Here is a 21226-nt window from a genome sequence, read left to right as displayed (position 1 = left end):
CCCTGCAGGACTCTGTCTCCCTCTTAGGTGTTGGCTGCTTCATCCTTATGGGTCCCTGAGGAACTATAATGAGCAGCCCACCACTCCCCCCCCCACAATAAACTGGAAGTGGAAACAAGAACAAGGTGGTGTTTAAGCCACCAAACTTTTTGGCTCAGTGTAACCTAGACTATCCTGACTCATAGTGTGTGTGGGTGGGTAGGCGATGTGGAGAGTGGGGGTGTATTTAACCACTCATAAAGTCCATTTCCTCACCCAGGAGAGGGTAGTAGTGATCCTTATCTGGTTAATGGGACTGGTGCAAGGATTAAATCATCACTATGTGTATGAAGTGCTTCATACAGAGCTCTTCACACGTTGGTGTTCCCAATAAGTAATTGTCATCCGTGTGGCACAATTTGATATTATAGCAACTCCTGGGTAAGCTAGCATAGAAAGTTCATACCATACATCCAATCATACATTTCAAGATGAATTCATCATTGTTTATTGTCAAGTCATTAGTTAATTTTTAAATATTAATATCCAGCTAAGAAAGCAATACTAAGAAAATCTGTTGAAAAAAGTCAGGTTTTCTGCCCTTTATGGTTGGATTAATGCTTTGAATCATTCACATCTAGTCCCTTATTCTCCGTGGAAAACAGCATGACAAAGTTGAATTCAGAATGAGGCATTCAAATTCAGCTCCCTGAATTAATAGTTTTGTGATGCTGGAAAGTTACTTAAACTCTCTGACCATTAGGTACCTCATTTTTTCAAAAAATTGGCTAACACAATTTAGCTGATTAACAATGTGTTTTGAGCGATATCTATCTATATATCTCTATCTATCTATCTATATCTATATCTATGTATCCATCTCCATCTCCCTGTATTTATCTGTATTTAATCTCTATATCATCTGATGAAGGAAAGACGTTAGGGTTCAAAGGCTTCTTGAGACGTTTTTTGGTGCAAAAAGGTGGTTTCATTAAAGCACAGGGACAGGACGCGTGGGCAGAAAGAGCTGCACTGGGGTCGTGAGGAGTGGCCCATTATATACATTCGGAATAGTGTAAGCCTCCCAGATATTTTGGAAACAAGGTTTCCAGGATCCTGAGGGGGCTAGCTATTGATAGGAAAGGTCATTTATTACTGTTTAGTAAAAACTCAGTAATGAGACCCTTCAGATGCATGTAGGTGGGTCATATACTTGGGGGTTGATTGCCAACACATATCTTGGGGGAGTAGAGATAAAGGAAGTTTCCAAAGGAATTTTTATTTACAGGATCCTGGGGTCAGACTAAGATTGGCTTTTGCCCTTAGCAAAGTATTAACATTGAGGCAGTTGAGTCCGTAGAGGGATGTCACTCTGCCTGCTTCAAGGACTTGTCAATGGGCTGTCAGTAGTAAGGGAACTTAATAATTTTTCTTTTGCCTCTGTTTCCCACATCATCATCTATGTATGTGTGTCTATGTATGTAGTAGATATCTCTTTAATTTGCCAAGAACATCTCATTTCTCCTGAAAGCAACAACTCTCATATCACTTTTGTGGAACCTCCTCTCTGTAGTCCAGGAAGAGGATCCCAGTGGGCCCTGCCAATCCCAGAAACTGTTCCCATCTCTACCTCTTCCACCCCCACTCTGGCCATAGAGATGGCATATTACCCAAGATTATGCAGTCTTTGCCTGGAATTTTTCACATTAGAACTAATAATGGAAGGCAGTCTCTTTATATGTGATGACAGCTTTAGAAAGACGACGAGCCAGTAGTTGCCGGCAGCCAAGGTCCCAACTTCGTGGAAAGAGTTGGTCAGAGAAGAAAGCCTTCACCACAAGGCCAAGATGAAAGGTGCAGTGGCCTAATGATGTGTGTTTTTTTTCATTTTCAATTGTTCTTGAATTCTTGTGAGTTCCCTAATCTGACCTCAGTTTGTTTATGTGAACAAATACAATTCCTTTTTGTCTTAGCTACTTTGTCAGTTTTAGTTTTGTTTTCATTTTTTGATCATTTTTTAAAGATACACTTTTAAAAAATTTTATTCATTTATTTGAGAAAGAGAGAGCACGCAAGCAGGAGGGAGGGGCACAGGGAGAGGGAGAACCAACCTCCCCCTTGAGCAGGAAACCTGAAGATGCGGGGCTCCATCCTAGGACCCCCCTGAGAGCATGACCTGAGCCGAAGGCAGATGGTCACTGGACTGAGCCACCCAGGCACCCCTTGATCATTTTTAACCAAATGAACTCTAATACTCTTTAGTCCATAATGCACAGTGGTTGCTCAATACATTTTATTTTTTTCCTCTGTTTTCTTTCTTCTATCTACTCCATAATTTTACGCAAAAGAGCAGTTCCCAAAATATGGTACCCAAGACTCTTTCAGGGGTGCTCAAGATCAAAACTGAGAATTGTTTGCTGTTTTTATTGTGTTGGCATTTGTACTAATGGTTCAAAAGCAACGGTGGTTAAAACTGCAGGTGCCTGAGCGCAGATCAGGGCAGTGGCATGAGACTTTACAGGAACAATTGTATTCTTTCCCTCCACACACTTGCAGGGGGTGAAAAAGGGAGTTAGCTAGTTTCATGTAAGAATGTCCTTGATGAAGCATCAAAACTTACTAATTTTATTAAATCTTGACTCTTGAGTCATGCTTTCTCAATCTTCTGGATGATGAAATAGGAAGTACACAGTGAGTATTTCTGCGGCATACCCAAGTTCAATGGTTTTCTTGAGGAAAAACACCTGTAAGATTGAGCTGCAAGCTGTGCTTTCTCCTGTTTTCTGGAACACCCTTTTTGTCAAAAGAATAACTGACAGACTAACTCTAGGTATTCAGATTTGGCTTATTACTTTAAGGACAATAACTGATAAACTCCAAGCTTGCCAGCAAAAATTGGAATTCTGGAAAACTTGTATCCACCACTGTGAACTTAAAAGACTTTCATGATGAGATTAGTGGTGATATTAACGGATGTGATTTTTAGTATGGTATAATAAAATATGTTAACATGCAGAAGCTCTACATGACTTATTGAACCAATATTTTCCAAATCACCAGTGTATGCTGTTACAAAATTATACATGGGTAAAAGGGTCATTTGCAGTGCAAGACAGATCGGTGGATTTTAATGTAGCCAAGTATGAAAAGTCTATTAGTATGGTTTCAGATTTCTCATTGCAACAAACCTTTAAGAAAGTGCCACTTATAGAATTTTTGTATAGTATTTAAAAAGACCATCTACAATTATCTCTAAAGGCTATTACAAATCTTGTTCTTGCAGTGCCTGAGTGGTGCAGTTAGTTAAGGGCCTGACTCTTCATTTCGGCTCAGGTCACGACCTCAGGGTTATGAGATCAAGTCCAGCTTTCAGCTCCGTCCTCAGCGGGGAGTCTGCTTGAGATTCTCCATCTTTCTCCCTCTGTCCCCCTTGCCTCACTCTCACGTGTGCACACTCTCTTTCTCAAATAAATAAATAAATCTTTTTTAAAAATTAAAAGAAATAAAAATTTCTTTCTCTTTCCAGTTACCTATCTGTGTGAAGCCAAATTTTTTTTCATATACTTCAAGCAAAACCCCACCGTGCAAGTGGTTGAATGGGGAAGTAGACATAAAAATCTAACAGCGATCTAGTAACCCAGAAATTAAAGAAATTTCAAAAATAGAAAATAATGCCACCCTTCTTACTATTTTTTATTGTTCAGGAAATATAATTATTTTCATGAAATATCTATGTTAGTGTTATGTGCTTTTTTTTTTTAAATGAATTAATACATAAACATTTTTAAAATATCTCAGTTTAAATTTTAAATATGGTGAGTACAGATAAATACAACCTACATAAAAGAAGCTCTTTGGGATTCTTAATAACATTTAAGAGTGTGAAGGTGTTCTGAGACCACAGTGTTTGGGCACCCCGACCTTGGATGTCCCTTGTCTGTCTATTCATTCCTTTGATGCATGCCTAATGCCTACGGATGCATTTTTATACCTGCATGTATTTGTTCCTGCCTGGAATAATGCTCCCTCACTTTTGTAGCTTAAAGAACCCTTTTGATCCTTAAAGACTCAGTTAAAAGCTTGTTTTTCCAGATTCTACTCTATTTTCCTTCATGATCACTTATAGAAATGTATATGATCTTGCTGCATTTAATTATTTTTTACATGTCTCATGGCCCACTAGTCTGTGAGATCTTGAAGACCAGGCATTCTCTTTTAATTGTTAGTGCATCAGCACCTAGAAAAAGGTCCAATTCATCATGGATACTCCATATAAATTTTGTTCTTGAAGGACTGAATTTTTAGGCTCAAAAGCTCCATCCTCTTTTGTTCCCCTGCCATAGAGCCCAGCTGATGACCATGACATTGGCAAAGTCATGTACCAATAACCCATATGCCAGGAATTGCGGCTCAGGGACAGGTTTCAAAGGGAAACCAGTCACAAAAGGACAAATGCCATATTGTGGCTAGAGGGAACCTGGAGATCTTTACAGATTTCCAACATTTCTCAGGTGCCTGTAATAGGCAGGGTCCACTTTCCACTGACAGCCTTTACCCATGAAGTTAAACAAACAGGAGTTATTCTGAAGCACTCGGTCCAGTTAATGAAAAGAAAACTGCCAACTGGCATTACCTGCTGGAAGCAACAGAGACACATGGCATGAGGGCTTTTCCAAAACTTTTCTAATTGGATGAAAATGGGAACATTTCTCAAGATTAATAAGAGTGTCAAATCATGTCCAGCTGGCAACCCCAGGATCTCACCACATGTTTACTCACACAACATGGGAGCGTCAAAGCAATGTTAAGTACACCCTGGAAACTCTATTTTATGGAAGGCAGTTCTTCTCCCAGAATGCCAAGCCTACTGTCACCTGTGATTGCTGACCATCACCTAAGGCTAAAACTCGGAATAAATAGCAACCCTTCGCTGTAGAAAGGCTTATCCAAAAGAAGCAAATATTACTTAGAACCACAAGCCAATCTGACATCCTCCATGCTGTTCCCATCTGCTTCAGATATTCATACTGGACAGTTTTCAAATGACAGCAGATGTCCCAGCTAGGAAAAAAAAATTAATCAGCTGGAAAGTATGTCATTACCTAGCTAATTTTATAGTTTCAGAAGCCAGAAACTGTATTGCTTTTGGTTATTGCCCTGATTCCTCAGTGTCAAACCAACTCTCTTCTAAAACGAATGGTGCTTGCTTAGCTAGCCACCTAGAATTTAATATATGAAGCATCTTTTAAACATAACTCTGCAGATGAGGAGGTTGCATAAAAATGTTGGTCTTTAAATAAGCTCAGGAGAAAATTCTTCAGATTTATAAAAAATCCTGTGCAGTGACAAAGGAAGGCAGTGCAGTGTCAAATGTAAAAGACTTGGAATTTTCACTTTTTTTTTTTTAAATCGCTGCTCGTGCTTAGTGATCAACCGTAGAAAACACCCTCTTTCCGTTTATGTTCATCCACCATTAGCTAGACTGTATTCTGTGTGAAATTACAGGGAGCATCAATAGGCAAACTAGCTCATCCTTCCACTTCACCTTCTTTCTTGAATTAGGTTGGATGAGTCAGGTATATTACAGCAGCAGATCCCAAACCTACTTGGGAGCATGTACTCAGTCCTAATAACCTGATGTCAGATTATCACTGCTTTGTAACTCAGGAGAAATTTAAAATATCTATTAGTTTGCTAGCAGCTTGTGGTCTGGGAACTTGCAGAGAAGACCACCATACTTTCCATCAAAATAGTGAAAACTTCAGAATGCGTATTCTTTTCTTTCTTTTTTAAAAAATATTTTATTTATTTATTTTAGGGAGAAAGACAGGGATAGCAAGTAAGAGCACAAGTGGGTGGGGGGGAGAAAGAAAAGCAGGCTCCCTGCTGAGCAGGGGGCCCAATGCGGGGTTCAGTCTCAGGACCCCGAGTTCATGACCTGAGCCGAAGGCAAATACTTAGCTGACTGAGCCACTCAGGTGCCCTTCTTTTCTTTTTTCTTTTCTTTTCTTTTCTTTTCTTTTCTTTTCTTTTCTTTTCTTTTCTTTTCTTTCTTTTCTTTTCTTTTCTTTTTTTCTCTTCTCTTCTCTTCTCTTCTCTTCTCTTCTCTTCTCCTCTCTTCTTTTCTTTTCTTTCTTTTCTTTTTTCTTCTTTTCTTTTCTCTTTTATTTTCTTTCTTTCTTTTTTTTTTAAGATTTATTTATTTTAGAGATAGAGCGTGGGGGGAGGGGCAAAAGAAGAGGGAGTGAAAGAGATTCTTAAGCAGACTCTGCGCTGAACATGGAGCCTGATGTGGGGCTCTATCTCACGACCCTGAAATCACGACCTGAGCTGAAAGCAAGAGTTAGACACTTAAACGACTGTGCCCACCCATGTGCTGCAGAATGTATATTCTTTTTGAGCTCACACAGGAGTGTTTACCAATATAGAATCATTTTCTGGACCATAAAAGTCTCAATAGATTTAAAAGAATTGAAATCATACAAAATATGTTCTCGGACCACAGCAGAGTTAAATCATATTTTCCCCTAGGACTTTATGGTGTCGGGTCTTACGTTCAAGTCTTTAATCTATTTTAAATTAACGTTAGTAAATGGTGTAAGGTAGTGGTTTAAGTTTCTTTTGCATGTGGCTGTCTAGTTTTTCTAAAACTATTTATTGAAAAGACTGTCACTTCCCCATTGTGTATTCTTGGCTTCTTTGTCGTAAATGAATTGACCATATATGTGTGGGTTTGTTTCTAGGCTTTCTGTTCTATTCCATTGATCTATGTGTGTTTTTATGCCAATACCATACTGTTTTGATTACTATAGCTTTGTAACATAGTATAAACTCAGGAAATGTAACGTCTCCAGCTTTGTTCTTCTTTCTCAAGATTGCTTTGGCACATGGGGTCATTTGTGGTTTCATACAAATTTTAGGGTTGTCTGTTGTTTACAATAGCTGAAGACCGATTCCTCAGTTTGCCATACCTTGCAGATCTCGTGGTGTGAGCCCCATTCTCCTTCAAAGCCAAGACATTTAGGGGGTTCATCTCTCAGGTGCTAGTTTTAACATTGGGGCACCCTGTGTGGTTCAGGAATGCTCTGCTCCTCAGGGAGGAGCTCTGGGTTTTGAGATTCCCCCCAGTTGCAGGGTATGGCAGTGGAGGTGGAATTTACGGACAGACTGTGTCTCAGTCTTTCTTACCTGCTCTGATGTGGTTTCCCTCCCATTTTCCTGATGAGAAGGGTTTGCTCCGCCAGCTTTAGCAAATGGAGAACTTTAATCTAGCCTGGTACTTGAAGTGTTGTCTAGGATTAGCAGCATAAAATCCTTTGGGAGATTGTTAGAAATGCGGAATCTCAGGCTCCATCCAGGCCTCCTACAGTAGAATCTGATTTTGTCATGTTGCCCTAGGACAGGGGTGAAAATCAGACCTAAGAATTGTGTTGAGAGGGGGTGAGTAACTGACTGCGTGCTCTGTAGATAGATAGGGCTCAGCTGTACTTAGGAATGTACATACCCTTGGGCTTACCTGTTCTCTGCCCACAGAGCACGGTCCATTCTTCTGCCTTGCAAGATTCTTGAAGGGGGAGCTAGGTTCTGTTCTATTTTCTTGTTTCAAATTACCTTATCTCTTTTAATATATTTAAAGTAATTTAAAATTGCCGGTCCCTTTGCTGCAGAGACTCATTTGATAAAAAAGCAGAATAAATTACTCCCTATCCCCACAGATACACTTCTTCTGGGATGAAATAGCTCACAAAGACATTGGTGGAGCAAAATCATTAAAAAAAAAAGTCTGCAGGATTATAGATTTGAACAGAAGCAGATATATTAGAACAGATGGACTGTGTGTTTTAAATAGAATTAAAATAACATAAAAGAGATTTATGCATCCAACGATGAAATAATACACATTTATTTCAAGCACACATTGAACAGTTATAGAAAGTGATTATTGGGACTTAAAAAAAAACCCTCAATATATTTTTAAAATAGATCTCATACAGATCACAATCTTTGATATCAAAATCTTTGACCACAAAACCATCAATTTATAATTAAATAACAAAAAGTAGCTTAAAAAACCATGATATTTTGAAACAAAAATAAAACCTCCTAATACATGGGTCTATGAAGAAATCAAAATATAAATTTAAACATTATTTAGAATTGAATGACTATGAAACCTGCTGATCTCAATACAAGGAGCACTGTAAAATGGTATGAATATAGAAAGTTACAGCTCTAAATACTTTATAAAGAATTAAATGTTCTCAAAATTAACATTCTTTGTCTATATTTTACATTGAAAACCCCAAGGAATACATAGATAATTTATTTGGGACAATAAGAGAGTCCCCAATATCAGCTGGGTATAAGATTGATATAGAGGGGCACTTGGGTGGCTCAGTTGGTTGAGCGTCCAACTCTTGGTTTCCACTTGGGTCATGATCTCAATCAGGGTCATGGGATCGAGTCCCGTGTTGGGTTCCATGCCTAGTGTAGAGTCTGCTTGAACTTCTCTCTCTCCTCTCCCTCTGCCCCCACTCTGCTTCTTCTAAATAAATAAATAAAATATTTTAAAAAGATCAATGTAGAAATAGTACTACATTTCTACATATCAGCAGTAAAGAACTAGAAAATGTAATAAAAGGGAGTACACCATTTATGAGATAATCAGATTATATATTCAATAATCAGGAATAAATATAACAAAGTATGTTTAAGATCTTTAGTGGGAAAATTATAAAAACCTTATTGAGAGATACCAAAGAAGAATAAATAGATGGGCAGGTAAACCATGTTCATATACAGGAAGACTGCATATTATGAAGTTTCATTTCTTTCTAGATTGATCTTTAGAGTCCACTAAATGTTGAACAGGATTTGTCAGGGAACATAGGAATGATTCTAAAATGTCCAAGAAGTGTGTGTGTGTGTGTGTGTGTGTGTGTGTGTGTACGCACGCACATGTGTATGTAGAAGGAGAAGAGTTACTATGACTTTTACAAAGTGGCAGAAATATGACTGGTTTTTGCTCATGAAAAGCAAACTAACCAATAGGGTATCAGAAACCAACTGTTGTATAGATATTAGATAAAGGCCAAGGGTAGTATGTCTGATGAGTGGGAAATGAATGAAGGGATATTTCAGTAAATTGAGTTGGAAAAATAATTTATATGGAAAAATGTTGAAATTGGATTCCTACCAAACACCACTAAAACAATCACCTCCAAAGATTTGGACTAAATATAAAAAACATAACATTTGAACACTGAAAAATATTTTAAGTGAATATTTTTAAGACTCAGGATATGGGTGTTGTCTTCAATAAGGCATGAGAACAATTTTCTGTAGAAGAGTTTACTAAACTTAAAATACCAAGACTAATCACTTTTGTTCACCAAACTATCAAAGATCAATTTTCACATTAAAGAAATCTTAACACTAAGTTAAAAGCTGGAAAATGATATTCACAATACACGTAAAAAAGGGAGATGTGGGTCCATAGAATCTACTATACTTTGCTAGTGGGAAAAATAAATAGAAGTTTAAACCCATGATGCAGTCACTGTGAAAACATTTTTGGCATTGCCTCCTGAAGTCAAGCATTTACATATGCTATGATTTAGCTATTCAACGTCTAGGTATAGATCTAAGAGAAACTCTTTCATACGTTAATAGGAGACATGTGTAAGAATATTCATGGAAACACTGTTTTCATAACAGTAGAAACAACTCAATTCTTCTAAGTGGGAAAATGGAAGCATAAACTGTGTAATATTCCCACAATGAAATATTATACAAGCAGTCAATATGAATAAGCTACAATGAAACATAATGTATGGCAAATCTTAGTACCATAATAGTACCATAATAGTCAGTGGGAAGCCTCTGAAAGGAGTAGATAATGATACCACTTTTATGAAACTAAAATTATGAAAAATATCCTCTTACAATATATATAGACATGATATAACTGTATATCTAGAAAACAATGAAATGATAAGCATGGCATTCAGAATGAGCCTACATCAGATAGGGAGGCCAAATGTTTAGATATAGGTCAAGATCTTGGCATTGTCTTTTGGTTGGAGGATTTTTATTATATTATTTAGAATAACTTAGTAAATAGCTAGTTAATTAAAATAGGCGCATGAATGGATTAATGATGAGAGTGTGTCAGTAAACAGGCTTATAATGAATCTAACTTGATCCTAATCAAGGTCCAAAACAATAAGATAAACAACCACCTCCAATTAGAACGAGCCCGTTAACAATGAGAGTTTGTGCAGAAAATTACAGAGCTTCACTATAGACTAAGATCCTTGAGAAGGCAAGAGAGGGTTAGATGCTAAGTACAAGTGGGAGGATTAATCTTCGGTGGGACCAGTGTGACTGGTGGGACCAGTGTGACTCACTTTATTGAAATGGAAGGGAGTGAGAATAAGATGTTCTTAGAATTGAGTAAGTTTGGCTGTTTGATATATGAAGATACTGAAATGCCCATTACCAAAGATTGGAAATTTAGGATCTCTGCTACCTAATAAATTAGTTCTCAATCACTGAGGTGAATGGGATACTTTGTATGCCTTTGGTGGGTTTGTGCTAACATGAGTCTCACCACTAAAGAAATGGCATTTCAGTGCATAGACATACAAAAGCATACTTCATGGGAAAGAAAGGGCTTAAAATTAAGAAATATGCATATATACATTTTATTTTGGTTAAATTTAAACTTTTAGGAGGGAATTATTTAAATTACCTTATTGCAAAGATCATTTGAACTAGGATTTTTGAATATAAAATAGCACACAAATATTTGCATATAAATTGAAGAGGTAAAAAATAAGATATTGAATGTGTATTTTATATATTAAAAGGGGAATGGAAAAGCTTCAGGCCATATGATTTTTACTTTTAAACTTTTATAAATATTTATATATTAAGAGATAAGGTTATCTATAAAATTAAGACTTTTAAAAAAGTTAAATTACTTCAATCAATATTCTCAGAATCAATCAGGCATTAAACCAGACATGCAGATTGAAAAGAGGGGGACAACATTTTTTCAAAATGATTTTAGAGAAGACAAACACTTATTAACATACAAGGTATCTTGGTGCTTATTTCTAAAAACTCCAACAGAGAACATAACAAATTTACTTCATGTTAATAAAAAGTGTTTTCTCAAGATAGGACAAATTCTGATATTTTGTGATACTTTCGCTTTTTTGTTGAAAATGACAAAATGTCATGGGAGACTTAATTTAGGAGAATTTTATTCTTCACCATCTATTTTGAGGTTCTTTACAAATTATATCTAATCAAGATTATTGCTCTGTGGGGGGAAGAAAGGAGTCTTTGTTGAATAACAACTGGGCTGGCGATCTAAGCAAACTATACCCTAATGCCAAAATCCAGCCTGCCATATCTTCTGGAACACTCCACTATTCAAGAATGACTTTCTAAAAATCAAAATTAAAGTAATATTCTGACATATGGAAATTCAAATTCCATTGTCCATAGAGGAACTTCTATTGGTACAGAGCAATCCCCATTCATTTATAACAGTTGATGGCTTCTGTTTTGCTCCTAGGGAGTAGGTAAGACAAAGACCACATGAGCTGCAAAGCCCCAAACATTTACTCTGTGGCCCTTTGCAGAAAAAGTTTGCCTACCCCTTATCTAGGGGATTCAAAGTTTAGGTATGGTGCATAGAAAATGTTAGTTTTTGTTTTGTTTTTTGTTTTGTTTTGTTTTGTTTTGTTTTGTTTAATAGAGATCATGAGCTTGGGAGCAGGGCAGGGGGCTGGGGATAGGCTGGGAAGAGGGGCAGAGGAAGAAGGAGATAGAGAATCCCAAGCAAGCTCCACGCTCAGCCTGGAGCCCAAGGTGGGGTTGGATCTCCTGACCCAGAGGTCAAGACCTGAGCCAAAATCAAGAGTCAGGTGCCTCACTGACTGAGCCACCCAGGTGCCCTGAAAATGTTAAATTTTTAATTGGTATTTTCTAGTACAAAACAGATGCCATGTCAGAAAATAAAGTTATCTTCTTATTTGTTTGTAGACTGACCTTTAATTCCCAAAGTTGCTGAGATTTGATGTCAGGGCCTCTCAGCCACTGTCATGCTTCAGACCTTATAACTAGAATTTTATATAAAACTTTCTGAATCAGGATCTCCACCCCAAATACATGTATCTGTTTTTAACCACCTTCCTTCCGCTCATGTCATTGCACAAATTCTTCCTCTCTTAGCTGTGATTATTACCATGCAAATGCAGCCTCATTTAACAATGCAAGTGTCTGTCATGAACTGGCACGTCGTATCTCCTCCATCAAAGTCTTTATTCAGCAGCTAAGTTCACACCTCGATCTTTCTTTTCTCACATCCTTTTATGACATCTGAAAAATAAAATTATAATCACGATCACACGTTTCTTACAGGGGCTTTAACATACATGTGCTATCCGCTGCTGATTGTACTCTCCAGATGTCCTGAAGATACTGTTCACTGCATTATAGTATTTTTTTAACAAGAAGTCCCTAGAATAAATATCTGACTCCAGACTGAAAATAGTTGAGTTTCTACTTCTCAATTCATCTGTTTTAGCCTTATGCACACTGTTAAGTACCTAATTTTATTTCCTTTTTTGCTTTGACTGCTAGAAAGTGTATGAGTTCATCTTACATCTGTTCTTCTAGAAAACTTCTGTTCTGACAGCTACTCATTTTTATTTTGACATATTTTATGTATATTTATAAACCATCATGTATCCTTGCTGGAAAAACTTATACTGTAAATAAACAACTTAAAGCATACATAAAAATAATGCATTTATTGAAGGCCAATAATAAGCGAGGCATTTTCTGTAGGTTGTATATAATTTCTTTTTCTGATAATACCTATTATATATTAATGGACAAACTCACAAACAAGTTTTGTGGGACCTAAAAGCTTATTTAGGGAAACCTTTTAATAAAAAGAATATGAAAAATATGCTACTGTTGTCCACATTACAAAGACTCTGAACCATGTTATCTCTTTGATAGAGACCTCCCAGGGCCTTGGAAGGAGCATTTGCAAATGAGGCACCATGACCAAGTTTTGTTAGCTCAAGGTCAATCTGCCCCTGCATGTATGGATTGTTGATGCTGTGTGAGTCACTTTTTATACTCTGTACCATGTAATGTTGGAATAAGCTTACAGGGAACTAGAATTGTAATTGTAATGGTCTGAGAGAGCAGGATGGTTAACTTTATGTGTCAAATTGACTAGGCTGAGGGATGCCTAGAAAGCTGGTAGAACATGATTTCTGGGTGTGTCTCTACGATGTCTCTTGAAAAGATTAGCATTTGAATTGGTAAACTGAGTAAAGAAGATCACTCTCACCAATGCACATGGGCATCATACAATCTGTTCAGGGCCTGAACAGGACACAAAGGCAGAGGAAGGGTGGATTCGCTTTCTCCTCTTGAGCCGGACGTTCATCTTCTGCCCTTAGCCCTCAGTGCTTCTGATTCTCAGGCCTTAGAGTTTGGACTGGGGCTACTCCACCAGCTTCCCTGGGCCTCCAGCTTGCAGACAGCAGACTGGGACTTCTCAGCCTCCATAATTCTGAGCCAGTCCCTCATAATAAACCCCGTTCTATATGTCTAAATATATTCTACTAATTCTGTTTCTCCAGAGAATCCTCATTAATACAGAGAGGTTATATAATTTTTCAGGGTAAAAGGATTGATAGATGTGTATTTGTATTTTTTACTATCTTGGTCTGAGTATGCTACAGAAAGTAAGATTAAAGATCTCTAGAATCAGACCTCTTGTCCTACCTCCTGGTTTTCACTTCCTCTCCTCACTTGGGGAGCTCTTAGCCCAACCTCTTCGTAAGGCAGTAGGACCAAGATGTTTATAGAAATCTGGAAGGTTAAGAAACCCAGATTCCCGGATCTGCATCCCAGACCACTCACTCAGATTTCTGGAGGTGAAGCTAAATTTTAAACCAAACTCTGAGGTGGCCAATGCATGTGAACCCCATTCCACAATCAGAAAAGCACAGCTTAAAGATACAAATGAGTTCACAATTATTCTGATATTTCACAGTAAAAACTAAAAGTCTATTAATTAAATTTAAAATTATTAACTGATTTGATCTTATAAAGAGGTTGGGTAAAGTTTCCATTCCTTGTGGAGGTCCTGTGTTATTCCTCTCCCTTCATTTGCATATCACCATTCTGTCCTTGACACCTTTCTGCTGTCACTCACCGTATATTGGTGTTCCCAGGGATCCGTCCACGATTCTTATATCTTATTACTATCTTTGGACAATGCTGCCTCTTCTGTATGTGCTCATAGGCTATTGCTCATAGCCTGGACCCAAATTTTTGTTTTAGAACCAGATCTTTTTTTTTTTTTTTTGAGGTTTGGACTCCCTACCTCTAGTCAGTTCTCTGATGACTTGAATGACTCCAAAGACCTCAAACCCAATATTTCCAAAGTTGAAATCAATGTTGACCTCCCAACACAAAAAATTTATTCCTTCTTCTAAATGTTCTGTTTCGGTTTTAATTAACTCACCACAATACATCCATTTGCCCAAACCAGATACTGGGAAGTTATTGTTTTCTTCTTATCCTCCCATCCTTTATGTCAAATCCACTGAAAAAACCCTCTCAATTCTTGTTCTTTTTTAAAAAAAGAAAATACTCATTTTTCCATAGCTTCTATGTCCGAGGCCTTATAGTTTCATACCGATGTTACCGTAATGGCTTCTTATTTGGGCAACTTTATTCTGGTACTATTTTCCTCAAAACCATTCTCCACACTGCTGCCAGTTTGATCTTCCTAAAATGCAATGCTGATCACTTATTCCCTTGCTTAAAATTCCTTAACAGCTCTCCACGTCTGCCAGGATAAATCCAACCCCCCTGGCATGATACACTCTCCCTGCTGTGTACCTGCCTGGTCTCGTTTCTCACCATTCTGCCTTTGACACTGACAATGAATTCCTGGAAGGTTGTATTCAGCGTGCACTACATTTCAGAGCTTAGCACATTTTGTCCTCACTCCTGTGTTTTGCCCTTATTCCTCTCTTCGACTGTCCCCTCAACTTTCGTGTATCCTTCTCTCTCACTGAATCTGATTTGCGTGTTGTGGGGAGTGTTTGGCGATTTGGAGGCCGATCAAGGAAAAAGATGATCTGGAGGTGGCCAAAGCATGCAAAAGCTTTATTTTGCTAGGTATGCAGAGAGGGGAAGTATCCCACAGCATGAGACACTTAGGTGTGGTGGCCACCGTCTAGAAAAGTCCTCCTTGGGCAAGACTCCCAACAAGAGGGGCTTAGGCATCTAGGTGATGTTGCCCAGCAGCCTGGTGGAGAGTCTCTTTGTCAGACAGCTCTAAATGGAAGCATCTGCCTGGGGGTTTTGATAGCCCTGTAGTTTTATCTTATCTATGGGGGGCAGGCTTAGGGGACAGTTTTGCAAGGTATACAAAGCAGGGAGACACTAGATGGCTAAAAATCCGGTTAATTGGGTGATGTTTAACAGTTGATGTGTAGGGCGCCTGGATGGCTCAGCGGTGAAGTATCTGTCTTCGCTCAGATCATGATCCCGGAGTCCTGGGATCGAGTCCCACATCAGCCTCCCTGCTCAGCGGGGAGCCTGCTTCTCGCTCTCCCGTTCCTCCTGCTCGTGTTCTTTCTCTCTCTGTGAAATTAATAAATAAAATCTTTAAAAAAAAAAACAATTGATGTGTAAAACCTGAGGTTGCCACTGGTGGGCAAAGAGGTCTTAGAGCACTGTAAAGAAATACACAACCGAAAGCCAATAGACAGGGACCAGCTTTGGCTCATTTCTATGATGGGTATCTCTGGGATGGCAACACCTTTCTCACCCCGCACTATTATTAGATTTTACTTGTTCGTGTCTCTGATAATATGAACTCCTTGAGAATGGAGGTGAGTTTATACCATTTCTTTTTTTTTTTTTTTTAATTCTTATTTAATTTAGAGAGTGAGAGAGAGCAGGGCGGAGGTGTGGAGGCGGAGGAAGAGAGAGAATCTGAAGCAGACCCGCCCCTGAGCACAGAGCCTCAGTCTCACAACCCTGAGATCATGACCTGAGCCAAAACCAAGAGCTGGACACTTATCCAACTTAGCCACCCAAGCACCCAAGCTTTTATTATTTCTAATATGGACTGTGTTTGATACAAAGTGGGACACCGATACATGTCTGTTTCATGAATGATTTCATGTATCACTGAGTTCATCCAAGGGTGAACATCCAACTGCATGTTTCAAGAAAGTCTCATCTATGTGGAGATGCATGATTTAAGCTAGTTTAAGATTTGTATTCATGCAAGATTTAGTGATTTAATTTCAATCACCGAAGTCTTTAAAATTGAAGTAAAAGCAATTCTTTCCTAAAATACAACTTGCTTATAGAAATATCATGTTAAACTCAGGATATATACCAATGGACCAAAGATATTTTATTCAGATTTCAATCCTGCTACATTGGTAGAGAATGTTTAGTAATTTGTAGCTACTTGCCCCAAAGACTACAGTGTCAGACAATGTGCAGCCTGAGGCCAGAGTGATTCCATGAGCAATAACCTGGCTTATTGATTCATTTGGGATATGATTCTGCATAGCTCACAAGTTCCTTAGGGTGGGAGGGTCTAATGAACGTCTGAGGCCAGGGAGATGGAAAGAAGTTTTAAGGCTAGAAGAGAATTCCATTATCTCCATCAGAGAGGGAGAGCAGACAGTTTAAAACCAAGGAGCTGGACCATAAATAGAAGAAATTTTAACTAAAAAACGTACCTCGGGGTGCCTGGGTGGCTCAGTCAGTTGGGCGTCTGCCTTCAGCTCGGGGCATGATCTCAGGGTTCTGGGATCAAGTCCTGTATCAGGCTTCCTGCTCCTCCCTCTTCCTCTGTCCTCCCCCCTGCTCATGCTCTCTCTGTCTCTCTCTCAAATAAATAAATAAAATCTTTAAAACGAAACAAAACAACCCATAACTGGTTATAATAGTAATAGAAATTATTGGCTCAACTCAGAGGCCAGCAACTGAAAAGAGCAGAAGTAGTTTGATTTCCTGTGTGATTTGATTAAGATTCCAGCTCATATATTTGAGTCACTCAGGTCTTGCTCTGGCATCATCCTTCCCCATGTGTAATAAAATAGTTTTAGCAGTTCCAATCTTCATAAATCACACCATTCATCAGGTGAGTGAATTTTGGGTCCCCAAATTCCCAGAAAAAGGTTCAAAGTTCACTTCTTGGACCACTAGAGGTCATAAGACCAACCCTATACTTACTATTCTGTCAAGGGGAGTGCAATGTTGTACTTGGCTTCATGTAGGTCATGGTCTCCCCATCAGGATTCTCCCCTACGTTATGAAATCCCCTATAGAAATCTAGGGCTGTGGAAATAGTTCCAGACAGATGGGGGAAAGCAACCAGTGTTCCTTACAGAAGATATGACAAGGAGTGGTCCTTATGGCAATTCAAGCAAACTCACTAAAATTTTGTATAGAAAATATTACAGTAGGGGCGCCTGGGTGGCTCAGTTGTTAAACGTCTGCCTTCAGCTCAGGGCGTGATCCTGGAGTTCTGGGATCGAGCCCCACGTCAGGCTCTTCCACTGGGAGCCTGCTTCTTTCTCTCCTCCTCCTCCTGCTTGTGTTCCCTCTCTCGCTGGCTGTCTCTCTGTCAAATAAATAAATAAAATCTTTAAAAAAATATTACAGTAAACCTCTAATTGGTTTGTTTAGTTCTTATCAGCATTTTATTTTAGTTTAGTTTTTTAAAGATTTATTTATTTTTAGAGAGAGACAGAGAATGCTAGTGGGGGGAGGGGCAGAGGGAGGAGAGAATCCACAAGCAGACTCCCTGCTAAGCTGGATCCCAGCATGGGGCTTGATCCCAGGACCCCAAGATCATGCATTACCTGAGCTGAAATAAAGAGGCAGGCTCAGGGCACCTGGGTGGCTCAGTCGTTAAGCTTCTGCCTTCCGCTTAGGGCGTGATCCCAGAGTCCTAGGATCGAGCCCCCCATCAGGCTCCTCCACTGGGAGCCTGCTTCTTCCTCTCCCACTCCCCCTGCTGTGTTCCCTCTCTTGCTGGCTGTCTCTCTCTCTGTCGAATAAATAAATAAAATCTTAAAAAAAAAAAAAAGAGTCAGGCTCAACCGACTGAGCCACCCAGGTGCCCCTTATCAGCATTTTAAGTAACATTGCTCCCCAAAGCAATTTATACATTGTGTCTTTTATCTTGTTCATCATATGATTTTCTAAACACACTGGCTTTATTTAGATAAAGTTAAATTTATTACAAGTCCAGTCTCATCTCAGATTTGAAATTTGTGTTTTCTGAACAAAATATGGCTTGAGACATACTAGATATAATAATATACAAAGAATTCATCAATTTGAACTCTCTTCCAAATAGTGGTAATGACTAGCTCTTTTCCAAACTAGTTTTCAGTTAAATGTTTCTTCTTCAGAGCGATATATTTAATCACCCCATCTAAGAGAAATCTCCTTCTTATTATCCTTTATCTCAGTTCTTTATTAAAGTTCATATTACTTACCAGTCCGTTTTTCCTAAATCTGTGGCATTTAGTTTGTGATTTCTCCCTTCCTCCCTTCCTCCCCATTCCCCTCTTTCCTTTCCTTCCATTCTTCCTTCTGTCACCCACTAGAATGTACGTTCCATCTGTCTTACCCATGGGCATGTTTCCAGCACTCAACACAGTGCCTATCCCATAGGAGGCCCTCATTAATATTTGTTAAGGAAATCTATTGCAATACCTTTTCATACTTTATTAGTGTGCATCCTGCTTGACTATGGCTTAGTAAGCAGTAGACCAAGACTCAGGTTGTGCTGGCTATAGTTGTGCAACAGAGAAAGGCTCACACAATGCACAGGGGCTGAGACCCATGAGTGTAACTCTTTTCATTTACTTTTAACCAATGGAGTCAATCTTCACTGACATTGACAACTATCAGTTCTGAATAATGCAAATAAGTTCCTCCATGGAGGAACATGTTGTGTGAGAATGAAATGAATAGCTCACTTTAAGTCTTAATATATGAGAAGAAATCATCTTAGAAATGGAAACTTTGCATTTGAAATATTACAAACCTGTTTAGTTACTGGGCTGCAAAGTGTCAGGAGAAAACACCATACATAGTTATTTTATGTTCTGAAGATGGTAATATAGCCAAGATTTGACAATCCCATTCTATCTGATTTTTCTATTCTATCTTTATCATTCGTGTCACATTTTATTTCACCATCTTACTGGGACAAATATGTGTGAGATCACTTTCAACATCTGTATGACCTTGTTCAGCAGATGAATATTGAGGAAAAATAGAACCTTGACTTTCTAGATGAAATGAGCTTACTGTAGCTATTTGTATTATGGTAGTTCTTTTTAAGAGAATGTGTCACTCTTTATTGAATGAGAATGAGCTGCATGAATAATGTTCAAATTCAAAAAAGATTAACATCAATAGAGGCAGCTTTATTATATCTACCTTTTTTCTTTTTTTTTTTGAGATTTCTTGGGATAGTAGAAAAGAAAACTTTTATTTTTGAAATATCTCTTCTTCCTTTTAATGGCAGAAAAAAACTAAATTCCTTACATGTAAGAATATAAATTCAATAGAAGTAAAATATGTTAATTGGGAAGTAGATGGAGTCAGTGATGAGATACTTTCATGCCTGAAAGAAGTAAGATTTTGAAATAAAAATTCTCCCCACCTAAAAAATTCAGAAAGAGCATAAAAGAAAGAATTTTCCCTAATGATTCTAACATGAGCCATACAAACTAGTTAAGACCTGAATTTACTAATGAAAAAGTGTCACATTTTAAATCCCCTTTACCTCACTGACTTGTATGCTTAGAATTTAGTTTTGATAATATCGTAATACTTTACTCATATTCATCAGCAATGGAAGAAACATAACACATTTTATTTGTATAACAGATGACACGGGTTACAGTTTTTGTCTTATTTGGTCCTCTGGCTATTGGTGGCACAGATATTACTATCCTTTTATTCCATACAGAGAGATTCAGGGTTAGAGATGGTCAAAGACAATCCTGGAATGACAATGGGCATCAATCTAGAAGTTCTGATTTCAGGGTCACCGACTAGGTGCTGGTTTTCCTTCTGGATGAAGTCTTATGTGTCAGAAGCAGCCTAGGATGCCCTGATTTCCCAGTATCACCCTCTGCCTGCTGTGTATACACCTCTAGTAAGGTTTTATGTTTTATTCCAATTTGTCTGTCCCACAGTCCATTGTCTGTTGTCTCTCCCAGCCATCTGGAGGATGTCTCCCACTGGCCAAAGTGAGCTCCTTTGCCATACACACTTTGTTTCCTTCTGCTCCACACCTTACCATGAGTTACCCTTTCATGTTTACCCTTGACCAAAAATAAGGAAGGTCTACATGATTTGTATTTTTGCATTCAAGAAAGCAGCAAATGGTATCATATCACACATAAAAAAGAGCCTTTATTCCACTACAAGATTTGTCAGACAAAATCCGGCTGCCCAGATCAATTTAAATTTCAGATAAAACAGCAAATATATGTTTTAGTATAACTATATCCCAAATACTGCATAAGGCATGCTTAGACTAACATATATATATATATATATATATATATATATATATATATATATAGTTTATTTGAAATTCGAATAGAACTATGTATCCTATATTTTTATTTGCTTAATCTAGCAACAACTCTGTTAAAGAAATATGACTGTTTTCCAAGTCACCTCAGATCTCTTTTAATAGCTTTAGTGTAGGAGGATTGTACAGATAGGATTGGAATATGTGAAGAATACACACATGAGTATTCACAGGTAGAATTTTACATGTCAAAAAAAAAAAAATCTTTGCTTCCAATCCAGGAACTGATTATTTGAGAATTCACTAAGATCATACGTTGAGACAGAATGCTGCATGACAGACAGGACATTAGCCTGCTCCCCTTTATTAACCTGGGAAGTGAGTATGCTGTGGAGTTGAAAATGTCTGCAAGAAAATAAAATTATGTTTCTGTGCCTCCGTAGATTTCAAATTATAAAATTTATGTTATGCTCCATGGCTGCTCTCCTGTTACCATAATAATTTTTTAAATTATTGGGTATGCTTCATCTTAACTTCTGACTTCAGTAAAGAAAATGTAAACATTACCGGTTGCATTTCAGGCTATTTGACATTAATTCAGTA

The sequence above is a fragment of the Ursus maritimus genome, unplaced genomic scaffold (assembly GCF_017311325.1).
Source record: "Ursus maritimus isolate PB19 unplaced genomic scaffold, ASM1731132v1 scaffold_7, whole genome shotgun sequence".
Lineage (NCBI taxonomy): Eukaryota > Metazoa > Chordata > Mammalia > Carnivora > Ursidae > Ursus > Ursus maritimus.
Note: the sequence above shows the minus strand (reverse complement) of the source record.